Source organism: Thunnus albacares, chromosome 8, assembly GCF_914725855.1.
Source record: "Thunnus albacares chromosome 8, fThuAlb1.1, whole genome shotgun sequence".
NCBI lineage: Eukaryota > Metazoa > Chordata > Actinopteri > Scombriformes > Scombridae > Thunnus > Thunnus albacares.
In genome coordinates this window covers 30,621,452-30,649,090 of record NC_058113.1, presented here as the reverse complement: position 1 = coordinate 30,649,090, position 27,639 = coordinate 30,621,452, and the positions used below count along the sequence as shown (strand labels likewise).

The 27,639-nt window shown below is 38.6% G+C and overlaps 1 long non-coding RNA gene across 2 annotated transcripts; it reads left to right on the top strand.

Annotated features, from left to right (window-relative positions):
• Nucleotides 1-232: 232 nt before the first annotated feature.
• Nucleotides 233-27,639, top strand: LOC122986708. 2 transcript variants are annotated; one of them, XR_006404358.1, is made up of 3 exons: nucleotides 233-749; nucleotides 21,413-21,520; nucleotides 25,471-27,639. It is a non-coding gene; the product is annotated as an uncharacterized LOC122986708 (long non-coding RNA). The 2 variants fall into 2 exon arrangements; XR_006404359.1 differs by lacking the exon at nucleotides 233-749 and adding an exon at nucleotides 17,089-18,524.

Below are 27,639 nucleotides of genomic sequence, written 5' to 3'. Positions count from 1 at the left end.
TTATCATTTCGCTACGGCAGTCGAGGAGTCATGCATCTTTGGGTCACAAGTTTGTTGGCACTGTGGCACTGCACGGACTGAATGGATGAGTGTGTTGAAATCAGTGTTTTTAGCTGGGGGATGACTCAAGGAGAAGTTCAAGAGATGACCTCATCTCCGGCAGGATAATTATATACCCCCCCCTTCCCCCCTATCCCCCTCCACCCCCAACCACCTCTTCTTCTTCCCTGATCTGAAGCTGCGATCAGCACTTGGTCAGCAAAAATTGAACACAGACCCTTGGGAAATGAATAATGACTGTGTCTCCCAGTGTTTGGAGTCAAAAGTTACTACCCAAGCAAAACCACACTTATTTAGGTGGTCATGCAAATATCTGCAGTATGAGTAACAAATGTGTTGACTCAATAATGGTTATGATTTGGCATCCACGTGACTGATCAGATGGAGAGATGGGGTCTTTCCTAATCTGGAGCAATTACTGTTACTGTTAATTATCGGAAGACAATATCATTTAACCATTTTCACTTCCCAGAAGCCAAAAAACTCAGCTTTACCCGTGTGTCTACAGTTACGAGAGAACCAAGGGTCCAAGTTTGGTTCCTGCCCCTCAAAAAGTCCCTGCTTTGGTGGTACAGTAGTACTTTCCGACGGCCGAAGAACTGTCATGGCGGAGTTTGCTGTACTGAGTGTTGCTGATTGGTCAGACACAAGCCTCAAGGCTGCTACAACCTGTGGATGGCCTTCACAAAGTAAGCCTGCTTTGGTTTTCAGTTTTATAAGTATTAGAACAAGCCGTGAACATTTCTTGTCCACCTCTACACAGCAGATGTTACTCATCGTTTTTCGGATGAAGTGGAAACACAAGCAGGAATGTACCTTTAGGTCTTGAGGGTACTTCCCTGGGCTTCTCAGTTACTAGCACTCTTTGTTCAAGAGATGGCTGATGAGTTTGTGATATGTTTCATGATGTTCATTCCCCTCTCCTTGATCTAGTTGTCTAGTCATAGCCAGTTACTGTCATTGGAATTAATGTAAGTGAAAATGAAATGGTGGAAAGTTGGTCCAGCAAGTGCATAAAATCTGAGGTGACACATGTTTCTCCATCCATTACTTGACAAATATCTGTATCTTTTTTTTCACCATTTCTTTACCATTTTCACACATAACAAGGCAAATGGTTTACCGTAATAATTTTGCACAGTGCACAAGAATCGGGGTGCCCGGAGAAAGTTCAGGGGGTTTCCTAGCACCATGGATGCTGAAAATCGAAACTAAAACAAAATGAAACAAACAAAGGAAAGCATTAAAAAAGAAAATAGTTTTATGAAATCTATTAAGTCATCCAAAAATTAAGGGTTTTTCACAGGCCTAGAAAAGTGTTTTCCCCAGAGTCTCAGAAGAAAATGAAAGCATGGAATTCATTACCTACGTGGCAATATAGTGTAGATCCGTTTGACCAGTAAATTGTGGGTTAGTGTTTCTCACAGAAGTGAACGTTTGTCAGCAGTGTGTGGGATGGTGTTACGACCTCCTCGAAAGCCACAACATAAGGAAAGACACGACACTGGGTTAGATGCAAAAAAGAATACATTGCTTTACAAAAAGACAAAAAGGATAAAATAAGGGAACAAACGAAGAGTTGGGTCTTGTGTTAGGGGGGTTGAGAGAGATTGTGGGCAGAGGAAGGAGCCACCTATATAGACCCAGCCTGCATCTCCACACAGGTGCCCTCTGTCAGTCATCAGTTAGCTGAGCTGCACCTAGAACACAAAGACATATGCTGCATTCAGAATTGCACATTTCAACTTTTTACTTTTTATGTACCGCAGCTGCCTTACAAAAGTACGTACTGTATGCATACAGTATGCATACAATTGAGACATATTACTTCATCTGTCATTGCAGCTCCCATCACTGCATTATCATTGATCTGTTCTCTCGGTGGCTCAGTCCATGTGACGTATCTTCTGCTGTGGAGAGTATTGTGAGTCCAAATAGCCAGAAAAGCATGCTGGCTTGCACCCAGATGTAGTAGGACATTCTGGTACTTTTGGCATACTGCATTTGACATACTATGTATTGGGACATTGTACACCCACACAAGAAAAACAATAACAAGACACAGAATGACATATAACAGATGGTATCAAAAGCAAACCAGTTTCTAGACATCAGCAGAAAGGGAAAAACCCAACTAATCACAAAATGCACATCAACCGTCTACATATAAATTAAGGACATTGTTCGGGTCATATACATGTAGGTCAAGTCTCAAACAAGAATTATTTTTTTCAATCAACTCATAAACCTGTTTCTATGTCCTTGCTGATGTCTGATCATTAAAGTGTTTGTTCAACTGCATCCATTCATCACAGTTAAGTGGGACCAATTGTGTTAAAAGATTAACTTGATCTTGTTAACTTGACCCAATCACACTCACATGTAGATGATGAAAGGATTCTCACCTCAGGCTACACTTGTTTTTTCCATGTACTGTGCTAAAAACACTCCTATCAGCAAAATGTAGTTGTTTCCAGTCTTATACTTAATTTTATTAAACCAACTGTCAAGCCACATGAAAGACATCGAACATGGAAAATGACATTCTTTTAATACGTGGTGTGATCACACCTACGGTTTGTTTTCTTTGGTTCAAATCAGGGTTGAAAAGTTTAGTTTGTTCCACTTGTTTCCTGTGGCTACATTGTTTTCCTGCTCTCCATCTCTCCGCATCGCTTGTGTTATGCATATGTTTGTGACTGGTTTTTCTTCATATCACACAGCATTCAGAATCCGCTTTTGAAAATCAGATAGCAATGCAAACAAAAACGAAAATTTATGGCTAACATTACAGCTCCACTAAGCAATATTTTTATTTGACATGGGATCAAATGACTCACTGCAGTGTGATTTTTTTTTTTTTTTTTTTTTTTTTATCCCACTGAGAATCAACATCATGTTGTGCAGCCTTGCAGATTTTTGCTCATTTATTGAGCTAATTTATTGGTTTCATAGCCCATCTAGTTGAGTCCCTCTGGCTGTCACCAGCACGCCTATAATAAACCGTCAGTTTCAGCTGCTATGTGTGAAATAATAGAGTAGCAAAGATTGGTGAAGAGCAAATATTTGGCACACTAAAAAGAGTCAGATACTTTTTCTCAGAAGTTGGAGAACCAAGCAGAGAATGAAACGTGTTGAGAAAGAGGGGTCCAATGGGATGTTCATGTTGCTCTGTCTTTGTTTGATTTACAACATTATGTATAGGATTGCTAATATGATAGCTATAAGACATGATTTAACAAAGTTTATTACTAGGAATTTGTTTTGAAGTCTACTATGTTACCCACAAGTGGTCAAAATTTGCTAAACCCAACTGCAAGTTTCACTGGCTCGACTGAAGTTTCATTGACAAGACAAATGTAACTTTGGTAGCTTGATTATTGGATGGAGGTTTGGTAGCAACATGTTTTGGCAGCAAAGGTAGAATCACATAATTCCATAAATTACTGTCACAATTTAATTTAGCAGATGCTTTTATCCAAAGTGACGCACACACAGGAGTTAATACAAGACAAGCAAGGATCTAGTCAGGAGAGAGCGACATGAGTAAACGCCATGAAGCTAAATTCAAGTCTGTAATTTAAGTATCAGTCCGGGTTGTGGTTTTCCCTTAGTTCATTTTAATAGTGTTATTTTATGACTTCTCTCTTACCTGTAAAACACTGAAACCCTTGTCCTTATTATAACAGTGTCGTTTTTTCACAGTTGGTTGATTACACTTGCAAACTAAAGTTCAAATTACAACGAGACATTTTCTACAATGAGACATTTTCTGGAATCTTGGATCAGAAGAAACAAAAGGAAACAAGTAAACATGACTTCAAATGCTCTGAACATTTAAAACCTTCTGCTCCACACTCATGCAGTTAGACACAGTCACACCTGGGAGGTCCCCAGTTAAACACTGATTGTTGGTCATTTAGTAGCCTGCTGTTCTGAGTTGCCTTGCTTGGAGGCACTTGGGAAGTAGAGGGGCAAATGCTTCTAGTTCACCTTCCAGCACCAGATTTTATCCTGTTGCTCCAGATCACTAAATTGAGCTCAGCACATATTGTTGTGTTGTCCTGGCTCTGACTTACAGCTGATAAATGTTTTAGTAAGCACATTAAATTACTGTTTTCAGTGCGTGGTTCCCCTGTCGCAGGCCACAGAGCGTACCTACAAATCTATACAAAATGATAATTAGGGACTTTTCTATCAGCTTTTGTTTTGTCTCTCAAGGCCTTTCTGTGAATTTGGGTCAGAGCTGAAGTCTTTCATCCTCCCCCATAGATGACGATGGGGGGGGATTACAGCACAGACAAAATAAGCGCTCAGCTGATAACCAAAGACACAAAGAGACCTGCCAGCTCCAGCCTGTCGCCTTCATATTACCAGAAAAAAAGACTGTTTGGTAAAGTGTTGATCCCTACGTCGTTGGCTCGCCACTTCACAGAAACAAAGAAAAGGTTGCTACAGAAAATACTATTTGAAAATATAATCCACTCAAATTCTGCCATGAATGCTGCTCAACTGTATTTTATTGATATTTGTGACTTTTTGTATCTGCTGATGGTTTAATCCAGTGTTTTAGTATCTAAATCCCTCTGTATTAGAATTAAAATTCCTTAAAACCAAAGAGGTTTAGCACTTTCTTATGAAACAAATCTCATGTACAGTTCAAACCAACAATTAATCTTATTCCTCTGTTCCGTAGAGCTCTATGTTGTCCAAAAACAACCATGAAGACACACACTGGAGTTTATTCTGTGTCAATACCACATACACCAACCTGCTGCTGTAAATACTCACTGGAGCACCAAAAAAAGTATTCACCCACAGCTGAAAATAGTCCCAAACAAATTAATTTTTTCCACTGTTTGGGTAACTTGGGTAAAGCTTTTGTCTTTTTATGGGATTTGTTGACAACAAGAAAATATAGAAAAAATCTAGTGTTATTCTTAAAAACCCCTAAATGATCACTTATGTTTCATCATGTCTAAAATCTAAAAAAGTAAATACAATGAACTCAAATGATCTCCAGTGTGTTTGGAGTTAATTTTTATCATTTCAGTTGATCAAGTAAACATCGAAGCACTTCTGTTTTGATAACTGCTTTACAATAATAACAATAATAGCATAAATCATTAATTAGTTTATTGTAGGAAGTTTCAGCTGTTAATGATTCATAACTCTGTTGATATCTACATACATCTGGGGGTTGTAATTGTCAGTGGGACAGATTCATAGATTTGAGAGCATTAAGAGATACTCACCATGATACCAGTTTCATCATGTATTCTAATTTATTTTTAACTTGTATGTAATCATACAAGTTGGCCCAAGGTGCCTTTACATTTGCATTATTACACATTTGGCCCTGAATGACTGTTGCGCCCTGCCCCAAGGCCAAACATGTTGTGATAACAGGAAACCGTTGGCTTAAATCTGATATGGGAATTTTTTTTTTCTTAATGAAGCGTAGGCTTAATAGGGCTGTAAAATCAGATCAATAGGGAAAGCACGGGCTGAAACTGTCTGAAAAATGACTGCGTTGGTGGTGGGCTTATTATGATGGCAATTATGATGGATCAGAGTCAGTTAACTAATAAGATCAATGGCATGCTTCAAAGATTATTATTTTTCCTGGTTATACATGTTTGTTTTTCGTCTCGGCTTTCCAAAGATAAGATAAATTTAATTGAAAAATGCTTCACTATGAGTTACCTGTCTGCATAACACACCTTAACAGTGCAACACAGGTCTGAAGTCCCTTTTGCATGGCTGTTTATATTAAGCAAGAGAAAAGTTCACTCAGATTTTGCAGTGGACAGAACACAAAGCACCTGTGTGTTAGGGTTTGTTTTTCTATGTTTTCAAAAAAGCACCTGAAGCACCTGAGCAGTTGCGTTTAACTTGTGTACTGAATGAACAATAATGAAAGAGCACCAAGCTGCCAGGTGCTATCCGGTGTACAGCTGCATGAAATGTGCATAATGCATGCAGCATGTTTACCACGGGCCATACGCTACCTGATCTGAGTCTATTTGCACAGGAGCTGTTTGCATTTCTGTATTTGCTTCCGTCAACAGTGAGCTTAGATCCATTTACATGAATTCAGTCAGTATGACAGATTTCTGCGCATAACACACGTGTTTCTTAACCTGCTGATCGGAAGAATGCTATTTACCAGCATGTTCTGTCCAGGACTTGATTTGGCATAATGCACTTAATTAATGTTCCCAGAGATCACTGGCCTCCCTGGCCAAGGAACTAGGAAGTCAGTAAAATAAAACCCAGTCATCTGAGTGAGGAAGCAAGACACTCACATTTCTGTACTCGTGTGCAGAAAATGGTAATGAATGGAATGTGTTCCCACATGACTCCACCATTACAAACAGATGGCCAGTTTTTCTTATAGCACTCACAAGAAAGAAATTGTTCAAAATTCAGCCTCAGACTATAAAAATGATAGATATTTGTTTGCTGTTTGTGCCACCCATGCATTTTAAGTAACTTGTGTAAAGATGAATACAGGACAGATGTTGTTGAAACACTTTTGATGTCTATAATCCTCAAATCAGTCTATAATCCGACCCTATAACCAGACAAGGACATCAATTTTGTAGGATTCTGCAAAAACCTGGATTACATTTTTTATTTATTTATTTTTTTTACATCCAATGGTAATGTATAAGAAAAGTCACGCTTTTTACAATGTCTTCAGGTGCCATATTACTGTATTGCAGATATACTATGGTTATGGTATGATCAATGTTAGGTAAGGAAAACATTGTGTTTACAAAAAAAGTAAACAGTAAGACAGCAACTCTGGCCCCTTTCATTAGAGTCAAATGAACTCTACACACACTTTCTGCCTTGCTACATACAGGACGCACTACTTCTTGCATGGGCCCTGAATGTTGGTGCTACGAAGTAAATTGTGAGGTGCGAAACCCTCCAATATGGACGTAATTTCTAGGTATTATAGCTGCAGCAGTTAGTCGATCAGCTGATAGAAAATTAATCATTTTGAAGAAAAAACACCATAATACTCTTGTTTCAGCTTCTCATATGTGAATATTGGTTGGCTTTGGACAAAAGAAGACATTTGTGGACGTCACCTTTGGGTTTCAGAAACAGTGATCAACACTTTTCACCATTTTTTGACATTTTATAGACCAAACAACTTATCAGTTAATTGACAAAATAGTCAATAGATTAATTGATAATGAAAATAGTAGTTTTTTGTGGCCCTACTGGGGATTCTGGGCTGGTATACCAGACAATCACTCTAGAGAAGTCTTTGAGGATTTCATAAATGTCTTTGAATCAGCAGGAAGTGATGTCACTCAATCTGCTGAAGTTTCGAAGTTTGTTTTTTTTAATTTTTTCGGAAAACAGTGGCTTAATACCCGTAGCTCGAGTTTGATCATCAATGCAAAAAGCTCAATTTGAAACAAGAGAGGCACACCATATTAACCATCAAAGACGTACTTTCAAAAGGAAGATTAAGTGCTTTACATGTGGTTCCTGCTTTTGTTGTTTTATTGATGCTCGATGGCACAAACAAACAGTAAAACAGCTGCTGGAGTCACCGTGGCGATATATCAGACTATAAATACAAATGACATGTTGTTAATGTTCCTGCTGGAACCATGGCAGAAGATTTTTGAAAATCTTACTTGGTCTGACAAATCGCTGGAGGGTCTTACATTGAAAATAAACTCCCACATGATTGCAACAGAGTATTTACTAGTTGAAGTGCATGTTGGAAATGGGCTGTAAACAACAGCCTCCTCCACGTGACTTCACGTGAGTAGAGTAAGCACTCCTTTTCACTTCATCCTATATCCCTCCACCCCCCTTCAACACTCTCACACCCACACAAACAAAAGATAAATACTTTCAGGTTCAAGGAAACAGGAAGCAAATATAACCCCACTAGGGAGTGATATCATTCTCCATTCAGCACGGCTATTTAAATAGTTTATGATCAGAGACAAGTGTTCATATCTGACCACTGGAACTGTTTGCAAACTTGATACCCAACTATGGTATTGTGGATAACATTTCTGGGATTTCAGAATACACAAAGCTTGTTTATAACAGTCCACATTTGTTCAATTTATGCAGTATTCATTAAAAATGGAGGTACAAAAACCTGCTGCCTATGTTGAACTGTTATTCTGATCCTACATGTATGTTTTACGCTATAATAAATCGAAAGCAATCATGTTATACTGCAGTTTGTCCTGTGACCTTAGTCGCTGCTGACTGAAAGCAGATTCCTCAGATAAGTCTGATAGGTTATCTGACCTCTACGAGGACAAACTGTTCTGAGTGCATTTGATCTTGAAGTGACGCTACATTTTGTGTTTCTCTGAATTATGACCACATTTCACTTGAGCCTATCTGCATCCCCTTGCAAGAGGAATGATTCTTGTCTACGCTTTTCTGCCTGCTTTCAATTTGATGAGCAATCAGGATAAGGACAATGACGATAAATGTGAGCTAACCTGAAACTGAATCAAATTCTTGTTTATTATGCCTTGGGTCTTAGTTTGTTGGTTTTGGACATAATTTCCATCAGTTTTGGTGATACTGTACTTACCAAAGCAATTGCTATTATCAGGGAATTCTGGGAATTCTGTGAAATCACCAAAAAAGAAGTCTGATAAGACTGGACAAGAAATGAATGAGCAGAGGACCAGCCACAATATAAACATGCCAACAGTTATGCCAGATTATCTAACTACCTTATTTGGAGTTAAAACCCAAAGTGAGTGCACATGAAATTTTAGTAAAAATCCTTCATTGCACACAGAAACTTTGTGCCTACAACTACGGTAATTACATTGGATCAAAGCTTGAACCAGGAAGGCTGTAAACTAGTACCCCTTAGAGTCAGCACAATTTTTGGCACAATTTTGGCGTAATGTCCACAGTCAGAAAAACAAATGCTGTAAAATAATTAATGCATTTTTTAGCATCATATACACCTGAACACACCCTGAAATTACCTTTTTATTATGAGAATTTGAGCCAAGTTAGTTAATTATTTTCATGCTATTATGTGTGTGGGCAGCCAACAGGAAGCCATCTGGACTTAAGTGCACATGATTTATGGGCACAATTACATGGAAGCTCAAGGAAGTCTGAAAAACCTTTTTGGCAAATATGCGCCTAATTAGTAATCCTCATTGGAATGAATGGGGTGCCATCCTGGAACACAGTATAAAGTTGTCTTAATATATCTTTGGTAAACTGTGATGAATGTTTGGGCAACAACTTTAAACTTATTTTCTCTTCCAAATTAGTTTGGCTAGCCTGGGGGATTTGTTTAAAACACGACTGTTCATGTTCCTCTCCTTGTTGGACTTGTTTTTAGCAATGTTACAGCATTCCCAGATCTCAGTTGTTAACTTAGTGAGTATAATGATTATATTACCACTGGAGATGATGGTCAAATCTACATAAAGAATGAGAAAAGTTGTGTGCAAGCTTCTGGTTCTGTGCTGTAAAGCAGATAATCTCCTTTGTGACGTAAAGCAAAGTCCTGCCTGTCATCTACTTTTTCACTTGTCTACTCGGTTTTGCCAAAATCTTCTTTGCACAACTCTTTTCAACTTTTTCACAACTCTTTGGCCTGCGATAGTTTTAAAATACAGCAAATACTGACACGTTGTCAGAAAGTGCCTGTTTTGTTTACGGCATTTCTGCCGAAAGAACTTTCCAAGGGGACCAAGAACCTTTTGGGGAACTCGGGGAGTAAACGTGCGTTTCGACTGAATTTAGTCCCTGCAGGATAGTCCCAGACGCTTAAAAAAAGTCCCTGATCCAGGGGTGGTACTTTCCAAAGGTAAGGGGAATTTTAAGGGTGGGGTTGGCAGGGCCGACCATCACTGATTGGTCAAACACACACTGTGGCTGCTTCAACTTGTTTACCACTCAGGTTCCATAGTTCCTGAAACATTTGAAAGGGGCTTTCAAAAAGGGGCTTTTGTCAGACATTGGACGTTTTTAAAATTTTTCATTGTCATCACAGTTTTGTTGACATCAGGGTATCATGGGCTGATGTAGTGTATCATTTGAACCATATCTTCATACCAGGACCAGAGGTCCAAAGCAAACTGACCGAACTGTCAAAGGTCAGTGACAGACCACAGACAATGACCCTCATACTTAAAGCCTCTGGAATAGATAACTGGATAGATAGAATAGATAATGGATAACTATTAGAAAACGTGGTTTAAAAAAAAAAAACAGCTAATTTGCTGTTTAGACCATTTCTCAAGACCGTGTAGGCGAGGCAGATCACGTTTTGACTGACACCCGCACCAGCTACTGAGGGCTGGCTAACTACAGTAGCTAACGACTGGGTTTCCATGGTGCGGAGCCATGCTTGTAATTCACTGAGCCTCGCCTCCAACATGGTAAATATACTGCATTTATTACATGTACCATTAGCACTAAAGGAGGCAGGTGAATAGCTAAACATAAGACACACTGAGCAAGAGAGAGCAGGAGAGTTAGAGGGAGAGAGGGAAGTCATTGCTAACTGCTAAGCTAAAGGAACTAGGTCGAGATGCAGAAACGCTACGAATAACACAAAAACTCCGGCAAACAGAAATGAGACAATAAGTATACCACAGCACATCGTTTATGATTGATTGGTGAAATTTTTTGCGTAATTTTCGTAATAAATGTCCGAGCATAACCACGCCTAATTGAAACCCAATGTTAGGAAAGTTTGCAAAAACTTAAATGAGAATATTTCGAATTTGGATTGAAACTAATGTCTAATACATTTAGATACTAACCATTATGTATAAGACCCTACATTACATACTTAGAAGTCTATTGTGGATTTGGGTTTCCAGTGGCTTTATCTTTTCTCCCAGCAGCATTTTTATTGCAATCAGTTCTTATTTGATTTTATAAAATAGAAATGAAGACCATTTCCCCTAAATCCACTTATTCTCTGGTGTGTTTTATATCCAGAAGGTCGAGGCAAGTCAAGGGCAACAGGACTTGCTTTAGATTCTTGAAGATGTTTCACTTCTCAACCAAAAGGCATCTTCATAGTCTGACTGGTAGGGAGTCCAAGGTGTTTAACCTCTGTAGGGTTGTTTACACCTGAAGAGTCATTGAGGTCACATCACGTGGGTCACTAGTCCACCTGACTGTCTTGTGAGAGTCATTAGAGTCACACGGGTCAAGGTGTGAATGGGTGTATAGCTTACAAAAGGGTGTCAGGACCCTTTTGTTCTGTGCTGTAAAGCAGATAATCTCCTTTTTGACGTAAAGCAAAGTCCTGCCTGTCATGTACTTTTTCACTTGTCTACTCGGATGAGCGTTTTGCCAAAATCTTCTTTGCACAACTCTTTTCAACTTTTTCACAACTCTTTGGCCTGTGATAGTGTTAAAATATGGATTACGGAAAATACTGACACATTGTCAGAAAGTGCCTGTTTTGTTTATGGCATTTCTGCCAAGAGAACTTTCCAAGGGGACCAAGAACCTTTTGGGGAATTCAGGGAGTAAACATGCATTTCAACTAAATTTAGTCCCTGTAGGATAGTCCCAGATGCTTAAAAAAAAGTCCCTGATCCCTGGTTTGCAGGGCCAACCAACACTGATTGGTCAAACACACACTGTGGCTGCTTCAACTTGTTTACCACTTAGGTTCCATAGTTCCTGAAACCTTTTGGTTAAAAAGGGGCTTTTGTCAGACGTCACATCTTCAAGAATCTAATGCAAGTCCAGTTGCATTACATTGCCTTAGCTCTACTGGATATACCACATCCTGGGTGACTTTTAGATTCTGTGTTGGAGGTTTGAATCCAGCAAGTCAACAAACCTCTATGCAAACAAAAACATCCAGGTTGGACAGTATGTCTTGGGGAAATAGACGACGACTGAAACTCTATCAGGTTCTGGCAATGAAACATGATAGGCGTGAGACAGATGGTAAGGAGCTCTCCTGAGAAAACAGTCCCATGTGAGAATATGGTGTAACGTGCACTGATTAATTATAGAGATAGCCGGCCTCTCAGACCAATGAAAGCACATGAGCAAGGACATCCGCTCAAGGTTGAGGAGAAGCATTCCTCATTGTTGATTCCCTTATTTCCACAAACCTATATATCTTTATTTACACACATGCGTCTTGTGACAAAGAATGACCTGTTTTTCTTGTTTCTTATTTCTTTCTCTTGTTTGTCTATTATATACAGAACAGCAACAATGACTGGCTGAGTTTGTGTAAACAGATACTGTATTTGTTGAATTGCAGAGAGCTAATATTTCATAGCTCATAATCCCTATTTTGCATACTAGAAACGTGTAAGGCAAACCTGAAATCCCATTTAAACCATCATTAAACAATCTCTAAACTGTATTCAGATTGTTTCAAGGGTAGAAGCACGTTAACGCTTCAGGCAGGGAAACCCTTCACACCTGTATTTCTGTGACTGGGAGAAAATCTGGGAAAGATGAGGATTAATTTACAAAAATGTATCTGAACAATCTAATTAATTCAAAAATGTGCAGCAACTTTTAATTGCAGGCTGACTGTACTTTTTTATCATCGTAGAGATGGAGTATGGTTGGCCGAATTTGGACATTTAATGTAATGTAGATGTTGGCCTGATATATCAGTCTAGTTTTAGTCTAATTATTAGATTTGACTATAAAATGCCAAACAATAGTGAAAATGCCCATCACAACTTGCTTGTTATGTCTGACTAACAGTCTCAAATCCGAGGAGATTAAATTTACTATGATGTAAAACAGAAAAAAAGCAGCAAATTGTTGTGTTTGAGAAGGCATTTGGCATCTTTAACCATGCTAACAGTGTGGCTCAAGGGATGACAATGTGGGTCAGTTGGTTGGTTCACCACTTTGGACCAGTCTGAAATATCTTAACAACTATAAATGGATTCTTTTACAGACATTCATGGCTCCCATCCACAGATCCACATTTCCAGTGAAATATCAACATCTGTATGATGGTTTGCCATTGAAACTAGTATTGATATTCATGTTCTCAAGAGGATGAATTGAAATAACTTGGTGATCCCTTAACTTTTCAAATGAATGACCTGAGCCATCAACCTGAGCTGTACTTTGGGTTTTAGCTAATTAGCAAATGGTAACATGCTAATACCCTAAACTAAGATGGAGAACATTACAGTATACCTGCCAAACATCAATATCTCATGAATGTCATTATGGGGGTGATAACATGCTGATTATAGAATTCAGCTATAAGCTAGTGTTCATGTTGCTCAATAATTACTTAAACGATTTCGAGATCATCAAACTTCAACTTGTACTTACAGCTTACAATTTGCTCCAACTGCTTTTTCACTTTTGCACTCTTCAATTTGGGTTTATTGTAATGTGGCTAATGCAGGAATCAAAACTTGTGCGCAGATATTTTCTTCCCCTACTGAAAACCTAAAATCTGATCTGTAAGGATAACACAAGCAGAGTGCTGACCCTGCAGGTGTGATGACAAATCTCAGGTGTCTTTACCCTGGACTTCACCCGACAAGCTCAGGTGGTCACATGCAGGGGGCCTGGAGTGCACATGAACTGCGTTGCATTAGCTCAGTGATCCGAAGTGTTGTCAGGCTTCACTAACATCCAGCCATGCCTCCTGTGAGTTCAGATAAACAAGCGCTTAGTGCAAAGGAATGCAGAGAGCCCTTTCACTGGACCCTGAAGGGGTTCCGCAAGAGAGCAGGAACAATGTTGTGTTTCCCTGGAGGACTTTCTGTATGCACTCCTCCTGTCTGAAAGTATGTTTTCTCTTGATCATGCTCTCTGGTTTAATGTTACTGCATCTTAATTACAGAGGAATTATAGAAGTTACTAGATAGTCTTTAGAGGAGAGAGAGGAAGAGGAAGGTAGACAAGCTTTCAACTAATGTCATGAAACAGATCCAAACCCTGAGAACCATAAGTACAGGATCCGAGTCTGCCAATACACCAGGGCATCTGGTACCAAAATTATGGAAAATAAATCATTTTCTTGCACATGACCTTGTGTAGGAATGCAAATGAGTCCTCTTGGTTTTTGGAAGAACAGTTTCTCCCTCTGGCTGTTTTTTTTAAAGATCATTTTTGTGGCTGGGTGGATAACACCCATCAAATATCAGGGGTTCCTTCCAAACCATGTCTCAAGAATAAGGAGTGCACCTCAGGCTGCTAACATGTAAATAAAACCAATTTAAGATGCTTTGTTTACCTGTTTAAACATATTTTGCCTCTCTATGGTCTCTTGTTTTCTTAAGTTCCAGTCATTTCCTTGTCATAACCTCAAGTCATATCCAGAAAAGCATGTTTATCTGACAGCTTTCCTGTAAGTCTGTGCTTTTTCCACCCCCACACCTGAAAAAAATCTCACACCTTCGGTGTTTTGAGTGAAATACTGGCGAACTTTTGCCATTGCCTCCCACACAAATATCAAACTTCATTAAAGGTCCCGACGCAGGAGTCTGTGGACGGGGGAAATACACATCTCTTTTAAAAGGCAGTGTTTGGCTCTCTCTCTGCATTCTTTCACTGCTCGCCCACGCTCCTTAAAGAGACAGAGCTCAGTTTCATATTGCAGTTTTAAAGAGCGACACACCTACACAAGTTTCAGTCCTTGGTGATAAGAGCAGCTGTGTTAGAGTGATATCCCACCCAAAAACCAATCTTTATAATTTGAAACACTCAGCTCTTCTAGACTTCAACGGTGGCTGTTACAGGTTGGTTTCTTCATGGAGAACAGAGGACATGATCAGAAATATTTAGCTTGTTTTCCTAGAGCAGCAGCAACAGTGACAAGACTACTGCACAATTCTTCAGAATAAAAACTCCTGCACAAAAACCACACAATTTATACATCAAAATACTCCTATACTATATACTGTACTATACTAATACTCCTTCACCTGTGCACTTGGTTCCTAGTGACAAAGACCTGTCCCGGGTCCAAATCATATTCACTTTCATACTTGGTATGAGCTTTGATCATATGATTCATTTTAAACATCAAAAGAGAATTTTTTTGAGGCATATGGAGTGTGTGAGCTGTGAAGTGCAGGAAACTTGACAAACAGTATATTGGAAGTGTTTTCAACCGTAGTTGCTCGGTAATTTTTGAGGCGTCATGTTGCTGCCAGTGTCTATTTGAGTCTATTCAGGTCGACCAAATTTTGGATTTGGTCTAATTATCCGTGTTTCCCCTTTCATATCAAGTCTTTTTTCCTTTTTTTAAAAAAAAAAACGTGTTAATGCATGGCGGGCCTGTTTTCCATCATTCTGTCTTGGATTGGATTCAAATGTTTGACCTGTGATGACCTCTGCTGTGTGTACATAATTGAAATTTAGTTACTAATGGTGCAGTCAGACCGAAACTTATGAAATCGAGAACGGTGGGATTGACCTCTCGTTCAGGGAATATTGTTTATTTATATTCTTGTTTTATAACTGTAGAGCGAAGAATCTAGCAACAGACAAGAGGAGATGCTGCTTGGCTGTAGCAGAGTGGACTGTAAGGACAGTGACAGATGTTAATGACTGTGAAATATTTGATTAAACGCTGTCTTATTTCACAACTTGTTGTTTGCACTCTTGCCATGATAGCTCCTGCAGTTTATGTTTACAACTCTAACCGCGGTATTTCCTGTACCCCTCCTCCTTTGCCAAACCACATGTGTAAATTATACCAGGCGGGTGTCATTCTGAAACTGAATCATGATTCCTCACACCCTGCTCGAGGTTGGACGAAGGAGGGGAAGACCATGTGGGCTATGAGTTGTAACTTTAAATAGGTTTATTTAACGTAAATGAAAGGCAACTAAAAGAAAACCCAAATACAACCAAAATAAAAGTGTGGAAGCCAGAGAGAGTGAATGAGTGCCTCCATCAGCTGATGTAGCTGAGGAGCAGCCAGCTCAAATGTCATCATACTGATCATCAACCATTATGCTTATCTCCTAACAAGAAGGACAGGAAGTGTAAAGGACAGTTACAGCGTCCACTGTAAAATTCCTCTCTGATTGCCTCATAGAACAGTCATATCCTCTTTACTATATATGACTAAATACACTGCTTTCATCTCAGTGTTCACACACACCACTGTCAAACCAGCTAGCAGTCACATCCGGCTCTTTTATTGGTCAGAGCTGCTCTATCCTATATCTCACAATTAGGCTAGCCAAGGGACGCCACCTCTGGCTCACTGATTGGTCTAAATCTCTATAAACATCAGACTCAAGGCTGCTATTTAATTCCACCTGATTCAATCTCCTTTCAGTTCTCTTTAAGGTTCATGGATCAATTTATTCATCCATAAAGTCATGGAAATTACAGTGTTCCATCCAACCAAAGTTAATTTCAGTGTTTCATAGGAAATAAATACCACTAAAATGAAATAATAGATAAAAATAACTATATTCCACAATAAAAAAAAAAGTTAAAAAAAAGGAAAAACAATAGTTCATTGTGGTAAAAAAGGAGTGAAAATCCCTGCTTAAACCTTAAAATATGCAGCGTCAGACCAGCCAATGAGTGAGCTTGGACAGAGCAGATCTGACCAATAGAAGAGCAGGAGGCAGGCTCTCTAATTGTGCCAGCTCACCTCACCTGTATGTGAACTTGACAAGGTTTGACCAAAAAGATCATTATTAGTCAGACAGTGGAGAAGTAGTTTTTTCTGCAAGAGTCATTTGAAAAGTTTGTTTTGCCATTTCGACTTTTATTCCACCGTGAAAACTTTTTAAATACATTGTCGTGAATTTCAATCGTACCACAGTCTCTGAAGTACAGCACAGGGCTTGGAGGGAGTTTTGAGTGAAGTATCTCTTTAAAGGTGATGTGTCATTGGCTGTTTTAGGATGAGTCATGTGGCGTCCATGTGAACTCCAACCTGATTCTAATTAAAATCCAAGTCATCATTATATCGGGTCAGCCATCTGTCGGACACAGTCTAAACAGGAAATGGATGACATCATGACTAAGTGATATCTGTTTCGATCTGTATGCCTTCACAGCTGTGTGGTCTGTCTTTTCTGCTGTTTTAGGTCTTTACGTTCCATTTGGCTAAGCAAAATCTAACCAGATTGAATTCTGACTCACTCTCTTACTTGTTCTTGCTGGCCCTGCGGTATCATCTCAGAACAAAAATTAATTAACGAAACTTCCCATCATTGTCTAAGCACAGAGGTCCACTTCCTGTTTTGTGACCTTTACTCCCTATTGTCACGATCATCTGCTTTTCCGAGCCACGAAAAGCACAAACTTTGAACCATATTACCGCTGACGACATGTTTCTGTTCCCTTTTACCTCCACATGTGTGTTTCCCAGTTTCTCTCTCATTTTTTCCATAAACTGCTAAAGCTAGATGTCATTTAAAACATGTCGACTAGGCTGTTTACTCTCTCTGTCTGTCTATTTTTCCCCAGCTCATCCATCAGCTGACTGTGTTTGCTTCCTCCTAAAGCAAATTTACCCAATGATGTATTTCAAAGCAAACTCACAAGAGCAGGCTTGTCTTTGGCAAAGTCATATACCTGTAAACGCCTGTCAGCCTGCAGCTCCACCTTTCATTCTCTCTCTCATCGTCTCTGTCTCTACTTTTTTCGCCCTTATCCTACTGCAATCAGCATTTTTTGTTGCAGAACTTTAACACAAAGCAAAGAGAGAGGAGCAGTTTTGTGGCTGTGCTTGGGAGGAATGGGAAGAATGAGGATAGGGTGGGCATCAGTCCAGACAGCCAGGATAAGGAAAAAAAAAAAAAAAAGTCCTGGGAACATTGCGTTCTACTTTAACCCACATTCATGAATAAGGCTGTGTACTGCTGCGATTTGATTTCCTGGTTATGATGTAAAGGGGATTGTGTGTTTGTTGGAGGCTATTTGAGGCACAGATGGTTAAACAGGAATAGCGAGAGCATTTGTTTCAGCTGCGAATCATTAGAACTCTTCAGCCTTGGCCTTTGTCCCTGTTTTGAATAGGAAGGTAGGCTTTGAAGCACTGCCCTGACAAAGACAATAGAAAGCCAACCAGCCAACAGCTGGCAATGCAAATGCTGTTAGCGTCTGACAAGTCAAGATCCAACCTGCTCTCTTTATTAGAGACACCCAGAGATTGGTTTTTCCAGTTTTTTCCTTTTGTTTTGGATACACAGGAAGGTGTGTGTGTGTATGTGTGTGTGTGTGTGTGTGTGTAGTAGTGAAGCGAGTGCAACGTGAGGCGACAGGACAGTGAGGTTACTGGCAGTCAAGCAGATCCCAAGTAATAATATTCCCACGCATTTCTCTGGAGGAAGAGCCTCATGAGCAAGTCAGCAGCGCCGAGATAAACAACATCAGCTGACAGTGAAGGCAAACAGCAGCTTGAGAGGAGAACACATCAGCCCAGAGTGCACGTAACACACAGTTCAAGCATTGTTTACATGCAGGACTTAACTTCACCTGAAACCAAAGTATGTATGCAGGCATTCACATTTGTGTGTGTGTGTGTGTGTGTGATTGGTTGAAACAATGAAGGAATGCTCACTCACCCACGTCTTTTCCTTCACAAGTATACTGGTATCTTATCACTTTAAGGAAGTGACTCATCTTTCAACAAATTCAGTTTGCCATCAGGAAACAATTAATTGTTGGGTTTTTTTATTTGTTTGTTTTGTTTTATTTTTTATGACCCTTGTAATTAAAACACTATGTGCACAGGTGGCTTGAAAGAAACCCAATCAGACATTTTAAAAACATTACATAGCTGAGGTAGTAAAATAATTTTGTACTAAACGAATACATAACAAAAAGTGTTCTCATGTGCAGAGCCAAACCAACAATGAGCTCATCTATTTACAAGCATGCATCCAAAGCCTGATATGTCTTAATCCTCTGTGCCGTAGACCTCCATTGTTGTCCAAAAACAGTTAAAAACATGTCAACTAGCCACACCGCTGCACTGGGTGACATGTTTCTTCTTCCCAAAGATTATGGTCACGTTAATTTGTTTAGAAACGGCTCCAAAGACTGAAATCACATTTTCAGTCTCCAGAGAGTAGTTCTGCGTAAGGCAGATTCCACTGAGCGTGTGCAGGAACACGGTTCTGTTTACAGCGCTTCGCTAGCCTGTTCTGCTACATATCATAACCCCTTGACTTTGTACTACATGGTAAATCTACCAGAGAACTTCAGTACAGAGATTCTGCCATACAAGAAAACTGCTGATTAAAAACATGATGCTGTTATTTGTCTTTGGAGCCACTGTCATTTCTAAATAAATTACTGCAACCATGACCTTTGTGGCCAAGGAACATTTCACCCAGTTCAACATTGTGACTCACTGACATGCTTTTAACAAGCGGGTAGCCAATGCAGAAGTGTCTGAGACCCGCATTCTTTCTAATGGGAAGCAGTGGGTGACCACTGGCTGCAAAAAGACGTCAGATTTTATGGAAGTCTGATGAGTTTATGGTCTCAATCGCTAGTTTCAAGTCTTCTTCAATACAGCATGATGTTCATTTTGTAAATTATGGTCCCATTTAAATGAAATAGATGATAAAGCAGTGTATGCCTTAGGGAGTGGCTACATTGTCGCTTGCTACCACAGTGACAATGTTGATTATGTAACATAACCATGGCGTAACCCCAAGATTCACAGAGTATAGGCGTAGCTGCTGCTGCTATTTCACAGTGTGTTTTCAGTTCATGAAAGTTCATTGTAACATTTTGGTTGCTTAAAAAAGTCTTGTTCAGTGTTTGGTTGTGATAAAAGACCCTCTAAGGGTTCGGATGTTCAGTTTTTCTGCTAAATACATTTTGTTTTAATGGTTTTAGGCCAGTTTTTTTGCTAGCGAAAATTAGCATTAGCATTATCACAGTTCACCGTAGACTGTAAATGCACTGTGCTAACCAAGCTAGCAGCTAGCGCTAGGGTTAGCTCCACCCTCTCGTCAAAATATGGTCACTCCTGGCTCCAAAAATCAAAGATGGCGACAGTTAAAACCACAATCAAGGCTCAAGGCTTCAAAATGGCAAAGTGACTATGTCACCCATTGGTTTGTGGACGTATTTTTTGTATGTCCATTTTTTTTTTCATAGTCTATGGTTTTTGATCATTTTTGGTCAACAATGGAGGTCTATGGCACCGAAGAATAAGATTTATCAGGCTTTGGATACAAGCACAATACTTATAAGTAGATCAATTCAGTGTTGGCTTGGCTCTGCACATGAGATTTGTTGACAGTAAGAAAAATGTTGAAAATTTTCAGTCATGTCCGTATAAAATATGAATATATACAGCATTTCTGAAATATTAAACTTTGTATAACTTAATTTAGGAAACTGAAGATTTCCCTTTTTTTAAAGCCCATGACAACTTGGTATCAAATCATAAATGTTGCTCTGTAATGTTAAATATTTACATCTTTATAATAATGTAAAGTTTAAAACAAAATTATTTGAATGTGTTTAGCACTCACACATGTACGTAACATCACCTTTTTCCAGCTGGGCCCTACTTACTTCAAAACAGTCAGAAAAAGAAACAACAGAAACACAAAGATTGAAATCTCTCATGTGAAATAATCAAAACTGTACAACATTTAGTAGGAAATTAAAAATGATGTCTTCATTCAAGATCCCAATACCTTTTCAAGTCCCAAAAGTTCATGTACATGCTCATCCCAGGAGCTCAACCTCTGGTCCACTGTCATAATAATAATAATGATATGAAGCATGCAAAATTAGTGCAGTTAAATTAAAATAACAAAGTCATAACTGAAAAACATGCCATATTTTTTTTTTATAAATCTTGAAATATGCATAATCCCCCCCAGAAATCTAGCTCGAGATGAAACAGGTCAGCTATATATATCTATATATATATATATATATATATATTTGAGTCTGTTGATGTTTCGACAGAAAGCGTCGGGGTGGAGCGACTGGCTTGGTTATTGGCCCATGTCAGCTGTAGTGGTTTTTTTTCGGTGGAGAGGAAAGTACCTAAATATCGCTGTCAGTTTTAAAAAGCCTGTGAAAACTGCTACCAAGACTAAATTGATGACCTATTCTGACCTTAGTACAAGATAAATTTGACTGAATGCAACTGAGAATGCTGCAGCTGTGGCCTGAAAAGGCTCGGCTGTGTCAACACTTGTTATTATCGTAGGTGTGTCTCTTCCTGTAAGTCAATATAAACTGAATAAAAGAAAAAGAGAGAGAGAGGAAGAGAAGGTTAAAGAGATGTTAATAATTATGAAAGGCTATAAAACACATCTTTATAATTAGCTTGTTATTGTGTTTTTGCATTTGTCTCCATCTCTGTTGCTAAGCACTCATTGCTGTGATGTTTCCACAGTGGCTTTTGATGTTTCCAACGTGTTGCCCACTTCCCTGATTTCTCTAATGATTACGTCTGAGTGCTACTACAACCCATCACTTCCTGTTTATCAGAGGAATTCCCCTTGTAAGTGCCATCATCGTTATTTTTGCAATATTATAATCCTACAGTCCAAGATACCCAGCCTCTGATTTTAAATGTTAATTCAGGCCTGTTTTTCAAACCATTAGCTTAAAGAGTGAAAGATGCAACAATACAAAGTATGCATCTGCAAAACAGACCCCTTTGTGCTCAGGAAAAGAGCTGTAGCACGCTAGACAATATGCATTTAAGGCTTTAATAAACATGCAATATTTAGCTGTATTCAAAAAAATATTATAACAAATCACTGTTCAATTAAAGTACTGTAATGATGTTTAATGATATTCAAAACTAACCACTCAAAGGAAATGAGAACTCTTCAATGTCTTCCCAAAACATCCTAATTCGTGTATCTAATCATTCAAAGTCCTTGTAAGGACCTGTTGACACAAGTCTATCCAAAGAAAATAATCATGATTACACCACTTCTTAGTCACTCTGATTATTATCCAGGTTTTCAAGAAGCGCTCCTTTTTTTTTTTTTTTTTTTAATCTCCCCCGTTGTGTCACTGCAGCTGTCTGTGCAGCAGGAGCCCGACAGCTGAGAGAGGATCAGGATCAAGGCTCCGAATAGCTGGATGACAACATGCTCTCTAAATACAAGGCATCACATCAGGAGTAATTAGGATTGCACAACAAGTTAAAGACCACTGTGTGAATTATTGGCTGTCATCTCATGTCCTTTTAACCTATATTTAGACAGTGAAGAGTTTTGCTGAGTATGTCTGCTTCTTTCGGGGCATTTTTTTTTGATTCACAGTCAAGCCCACATAGCAAATACAGACTACTGTTGTTCACAAAGCAGCTCCAATGAGTGATGAGGCATTAAGCTTGTTTTTCAAGGGCACCTAGTTAGAGGCTGTTCAATCTGATATGGTTGATGTAAACCACACTGGGGAAAGATGAAGTACAACCGTTTATTTTGGGGAAACACCGAGAAAAACCAAAGAGCGCTTGTTGTTTGTTCAACTGCCTAAAGTTGTGTTCAGACCAAGTTGAGCCCTGCATGAAAAAAACACAGTGCTGTCATTCATTTGAATGGAGCCAGTCTGTTGGCAGAATGGGGAAGCAAATGCAGAGACTTGTCCAGCAAAAAAAAAAAAAAAAAAAAAAGTTGAACTTGGCCCAACTTTTGATGCAAGAGATTTCATCTGGCAAGTGCTGCATTGACCACTTACATGCACTTTGTAATTACTTTTGTAAACACTGTATTTCTACTGTTTACCGCATGAGTTGTAAAGTCCTGTTGTTTTTGGTCTGAATCCCAGCCAAAACACCAGGATCAGACTACATTATACAGTATATTTGCCTTCCAGCATCATCACTCTGTCAGATTAAGTGACCTCAGACTTATAAATTGCTGCCATGACTTGGCCAAGAGACGTGGTGGACTATGTGTTGGGCCCTGACCAATAATAGCTGGTTGTCTCGAGACAGGTGATCGGTAAAGTCACTTATGTAACTCTGCTTTCAAACTGATTCCTCTTTTATGGTGTTTACAGTTGTGCATGGAAAAAAAACGTTAGTCAAATTAGCTTTGAGAGAGAAAACAAATAAATGCTGTCCGCGTGTCGTGAGGCGTCCCGGATGTTGTGTTATTTACACGGGATAAAACCTGCTCCACGTTCATTTTCATTCCTGACACCCCACTTCTGATGGGAAGGGGAATTATCAGGCTGATATTATGTAGTCAAAACCAGGCATCATATGACATGGATCACATGCAGCTATGAGACTTATGGCTGTTGAGGAAAAAGCAGAAGTATAGTATTATGTAATGAAACCGCTTTGGACAAAGATGTAGGTGGATGGTTGGATGTACAAATGTTTGGCAGTCAACGTTGTTTTCTTTAAACTGTGACCATGATCCTCTGACAAACAACAACATGCTCCTCAGAATAGGGGCGCCAGGTCAGAAAAAGCAACGACAAACAACTTATTTTACTGTCTTGTTTTTGTTTTGTTTGTTGGACTTGTTGATTCTGTGTTTTTTTTTACTAAAGGAAGAAGAGAGTCACATGTTCTTTCAACTCGGTGTCTTATCTGTTTGATCGTGCATGATACGCCCAGTGTGGTGCTTACCTGAGGTCACCACACTGGGCGTACAGTTTAAGGAACTGCATGCAACACATTTCAAAGTAATATAAAGAACTGCTTTTCACACCACATGCATTTAATGCAATGCAAGTAATGCAATGGATTACTTGCTCACAGTCCACAGCAGGAGTAAAGTGTAAATTCTAATATACTGTTGATCATTATCATATTCATTTGTAATACTTGGAGCCAAATTCACCTTTGGTTTAGTGCAGTTTCAAAGTTTCACAAGCACAAGCACTTGTTTGCAGATGAAAAGATATCCATCTTAATTTGATTAGAAACTAAAAGTTTTTATGTCTTGGTACGTACACAGTACAGTAGTTGTTAGTTCAGCAGCATTTCACTGACTTTATTTTCATGTACAGTATTTCCTTCCAAAGACTTGAAATTTAGTCATGATTGAAATAAAGTCAGTTGAAATGCAGTTATATGTAATCTAGACATCCAAGAAACTTTCATTTCTAACAAATTATAGCTCAGTTTAGACATTTTTGCATCTACAAATAGTCAAAACTGCACTTAATAGAATGTTAAAATAGTTTCTAATCATATTAATGACTCTTAACTCTTTGTCTTCTGTTCTTGACACAAAATTCACTCGCAGACATATAATTCATTTCAATCCATAAGCGCAATTTATGGGGTAAAATGCAGCATGTTGCACCACATGATAGGGCTTTATGCTAAATGTCTGTGTTTGTTTTTGTTCCTCTTATTCCTGCTTTCTAATTACTGTTTGGATTAATTCTTCATACCAGCCGGATTACTGGGTACACGCCTTGGTGGAAGCACATGTTAAACAAGACCACACCAAATACAACTACGCTGTAGTACAATCTGTCCACAAACGCTGTAAAGACAAGAGCAGATTAAACATCGAAGCAGTGTTGATTTACAGTCATGTGTGCAGCACACCCATAACATGTCGAGAAGCTGACGAGACAGAAGTACGTTTCTCACATGCTGTTAGCAGCGACCATGGTCAAGGTTAGTGCTCGAAACACGGATGTTTACGGCCCCATAACTGATTGGCAGCAGCAGTGTGGGAGTTGGTTTGGCAAGTAGATCCCATTATTTGAAAAGTAAACACACGTGTAGGATCTCATCAATCTGCCCACAGAGGCTGGTGAATCATTAATTTTTTATTGTTTTAAAAACAACAACAAGATATTAGAGGTGGCGTGAGGCATGAAAACACATATAAAACCGATAAAGAGCTGAAATGATAAGACACAGGCAACATTTCCCAGCATTTGCAAACAAACAGCGTGTTTAACTGTTTGGCAGCAACTGTTTTTAATCTGCACGTGAGCCTTCGACTGTATATAAATATGGATGATGCATCGCCACTTCCTGCTGCCATGTTAAAGTGGAGCCAAAGTATCTCTGGTCTGGGAGCAGCCATCTTGCTCGTATGATGTCATTTGGAGCCAGAGTCTGTGCAGTAGAGTCGGGCAGCTGTCACCCCCTTTTTATATCATCAAATAACTAATTAAAAATAAATTTATTAGAAAAATGAGCACGTGGACAAACATCAGCATGATAAGAACTAAAATTTATTTGACATGTACTTTGAGTTTGTAGTTTGGCTCATGTCCCATCCGCTAACATGGAGGGGGCGGGACTTATGACCTGTAATGCAGCCAGCAGCCACCAGGGGGACGATCCAGATGTTTTGGCTTCACTTTTGTGGCAGCTGTCATGACGTCCATCTTTATATACAGGCAGTGAAACCAGAGTTCTGCAGTTGTTCTGGTTGTTAATGATGACTGTTGAGTTTAGAGTGATTTGCTGAGAAATGATGTAATAACCTCTGTTTTCTTCTCTTCTTACAGGGGTTGTGATATAATGTGAGGACCAACTCTCGCTTTCAAATGAAACCTGGAATAAAGTTCATCAGCCCTAAAAAAAAACTGCAAAGACACGACTGTCTCAGTGTGGCTCTACAGCACCATCATCTACTGCATCTTCCGTCGCTATCGGACTGAACACTTTTCTGTGTATTATCAGAATTACAGCGTGACACCTTTATTTTGAAACAACAACAACCTGCAACTTATGGCACAATTACTTCCTTTAATTGCACTTATTACTCTTATCCAGGGTTTTGAATAACCATGCACTTTAACATTTGTTGTTTTTTTTTTTACCATTTCGTGACCTTCACTCTTTCCTATTTGTGCACAGAGCACTTATAATTTGTGATTAAAGGGTCAGTTCACCCAAATCACAAAAAGACGTTTTCTCACTCACTTCCACTGGTAGCTACTGTAACAGAACCGGTAGGTGTTGTGGAGAAAATAAAAAAACTGACACACAAATGACTAATTTGTGTTTTTGATTTAATATTGTATTATTTTACCCTTAAATGGACAAAAACACTTTAGTGCAGCACATTCAGTTAGCAGAATGTGTAAAGAAGAGGAAAAATAATGATGATAATAAGCTTTATTTATATAGCAAAGTGCTGCACAAGACAATAAAAATACTTGCTTTAGTTCTTGTTTCTGGAAATATCTGTTGCTTTCGAGTTAATCAGGTGTCATTTCTGGACACCTCATTCATCCATGAAATCCAATTCACTTCTCTTGTGTTTGTGTGGCAACAGAAGTTTCAGAGACAGTTTCATGTCATCAGAGTTATCTCAGAACCTTGACACATAAAACTGAAACTGTCTGCACGGCTCAATACCACTGGTAGTGGTAAGTCAGAGAAAATATGTTTTTTTGTGGCTTGTGGTCTAAATTCATCTTCCCAGCTGAATTTAAGGATTCAAATCTGTGACTTTATTTTCATTACTTGGCTCTTTAATCTTGAGGTTGTCCTGCTTTTGTTTTAAAACAACACTTTTTTATTGATATGAAGACTCAATAATGCAAAATTGATCCAATAATCTTTATTTTCTATCTTTTTGATCTGTTGTGTACGGATGAGGATAAGGGCCATGTGAAAAAAAAAGAACATTTTTAAATTTTAATCTTGATAATCTCAACCAAAAGAAAAAAATAATAATAATCTGAATGCTTAGAAAGACTTTACTAATTACTTAGACTTTATTCTCAGAATTAAAATTCTTCTTACTGGACATTTTCTCAGAATTCTTTAACTTCTTGTTTCTCAGAATCAACTATTACTTTGTCTGAATTCAGTATTTTATCATTTATTTTTAGATTTCTGACATAAGTCTCAGTATTCTGAGATTAGTATGAGAACTAGAATATATACTTTTTTATTTGGCCCTTATGATCTTCCATATGGTTTTCACTTTGTGTTAAAGAATGTTATTTTATTACACTGTTTCAACAGTTGAAAACAAACCTCACATTATTTCCTAAATAAGCACGTGATCAAACCCTCCATGAGTTTTCTAATGGACCATCTGTTCTTTATATAATATATACTGACTCTCAGCACGTTTCCATTCACCTGTTTTCAATTTGCGCATAAAAAAAAAACTGTGGAAATGTGGAAAATTTGATGTATCAATAAAAAAAATGTATCCACAACAGACTTAGATAATAAATCATGACGTACATGAAGCATGTGACCAACCACTAAAGCTTCCAGTGAAAAGACAAAGAAAGCTGCAGGCGAAGAGGAGAAAGTCAAACATAAAACAAACAAAGGCCATATTTCCATCACATGGCGTCCAACATTTAAGGTTCAACTGTGTCTCTTTTAATTATATGCAATGCAATGAGACCAACTCCTAATATTTGCGCAACAGTTGTGGATGGAAACGTGCATTATTTCACATTTTCTTTTACCAATTTTCTTCAAATTCAGTTAAAATGCACTTTACATTTGGACCAAAACTTAGCTAATATGACTCCAGATGACACTTCTGTTTACTTCTTTTCTTCAGATTACAAGATAGTTGTCATGGAACTGAATTTGTTGTATGAAAATGCTTTGCTGTTTGCACTTTATAAAGTTTTCTATGACTGTATTTTTTTTAATCCTGCAGCTAATTTGAATATGAAATAAAAGTATTCTATTCCAGA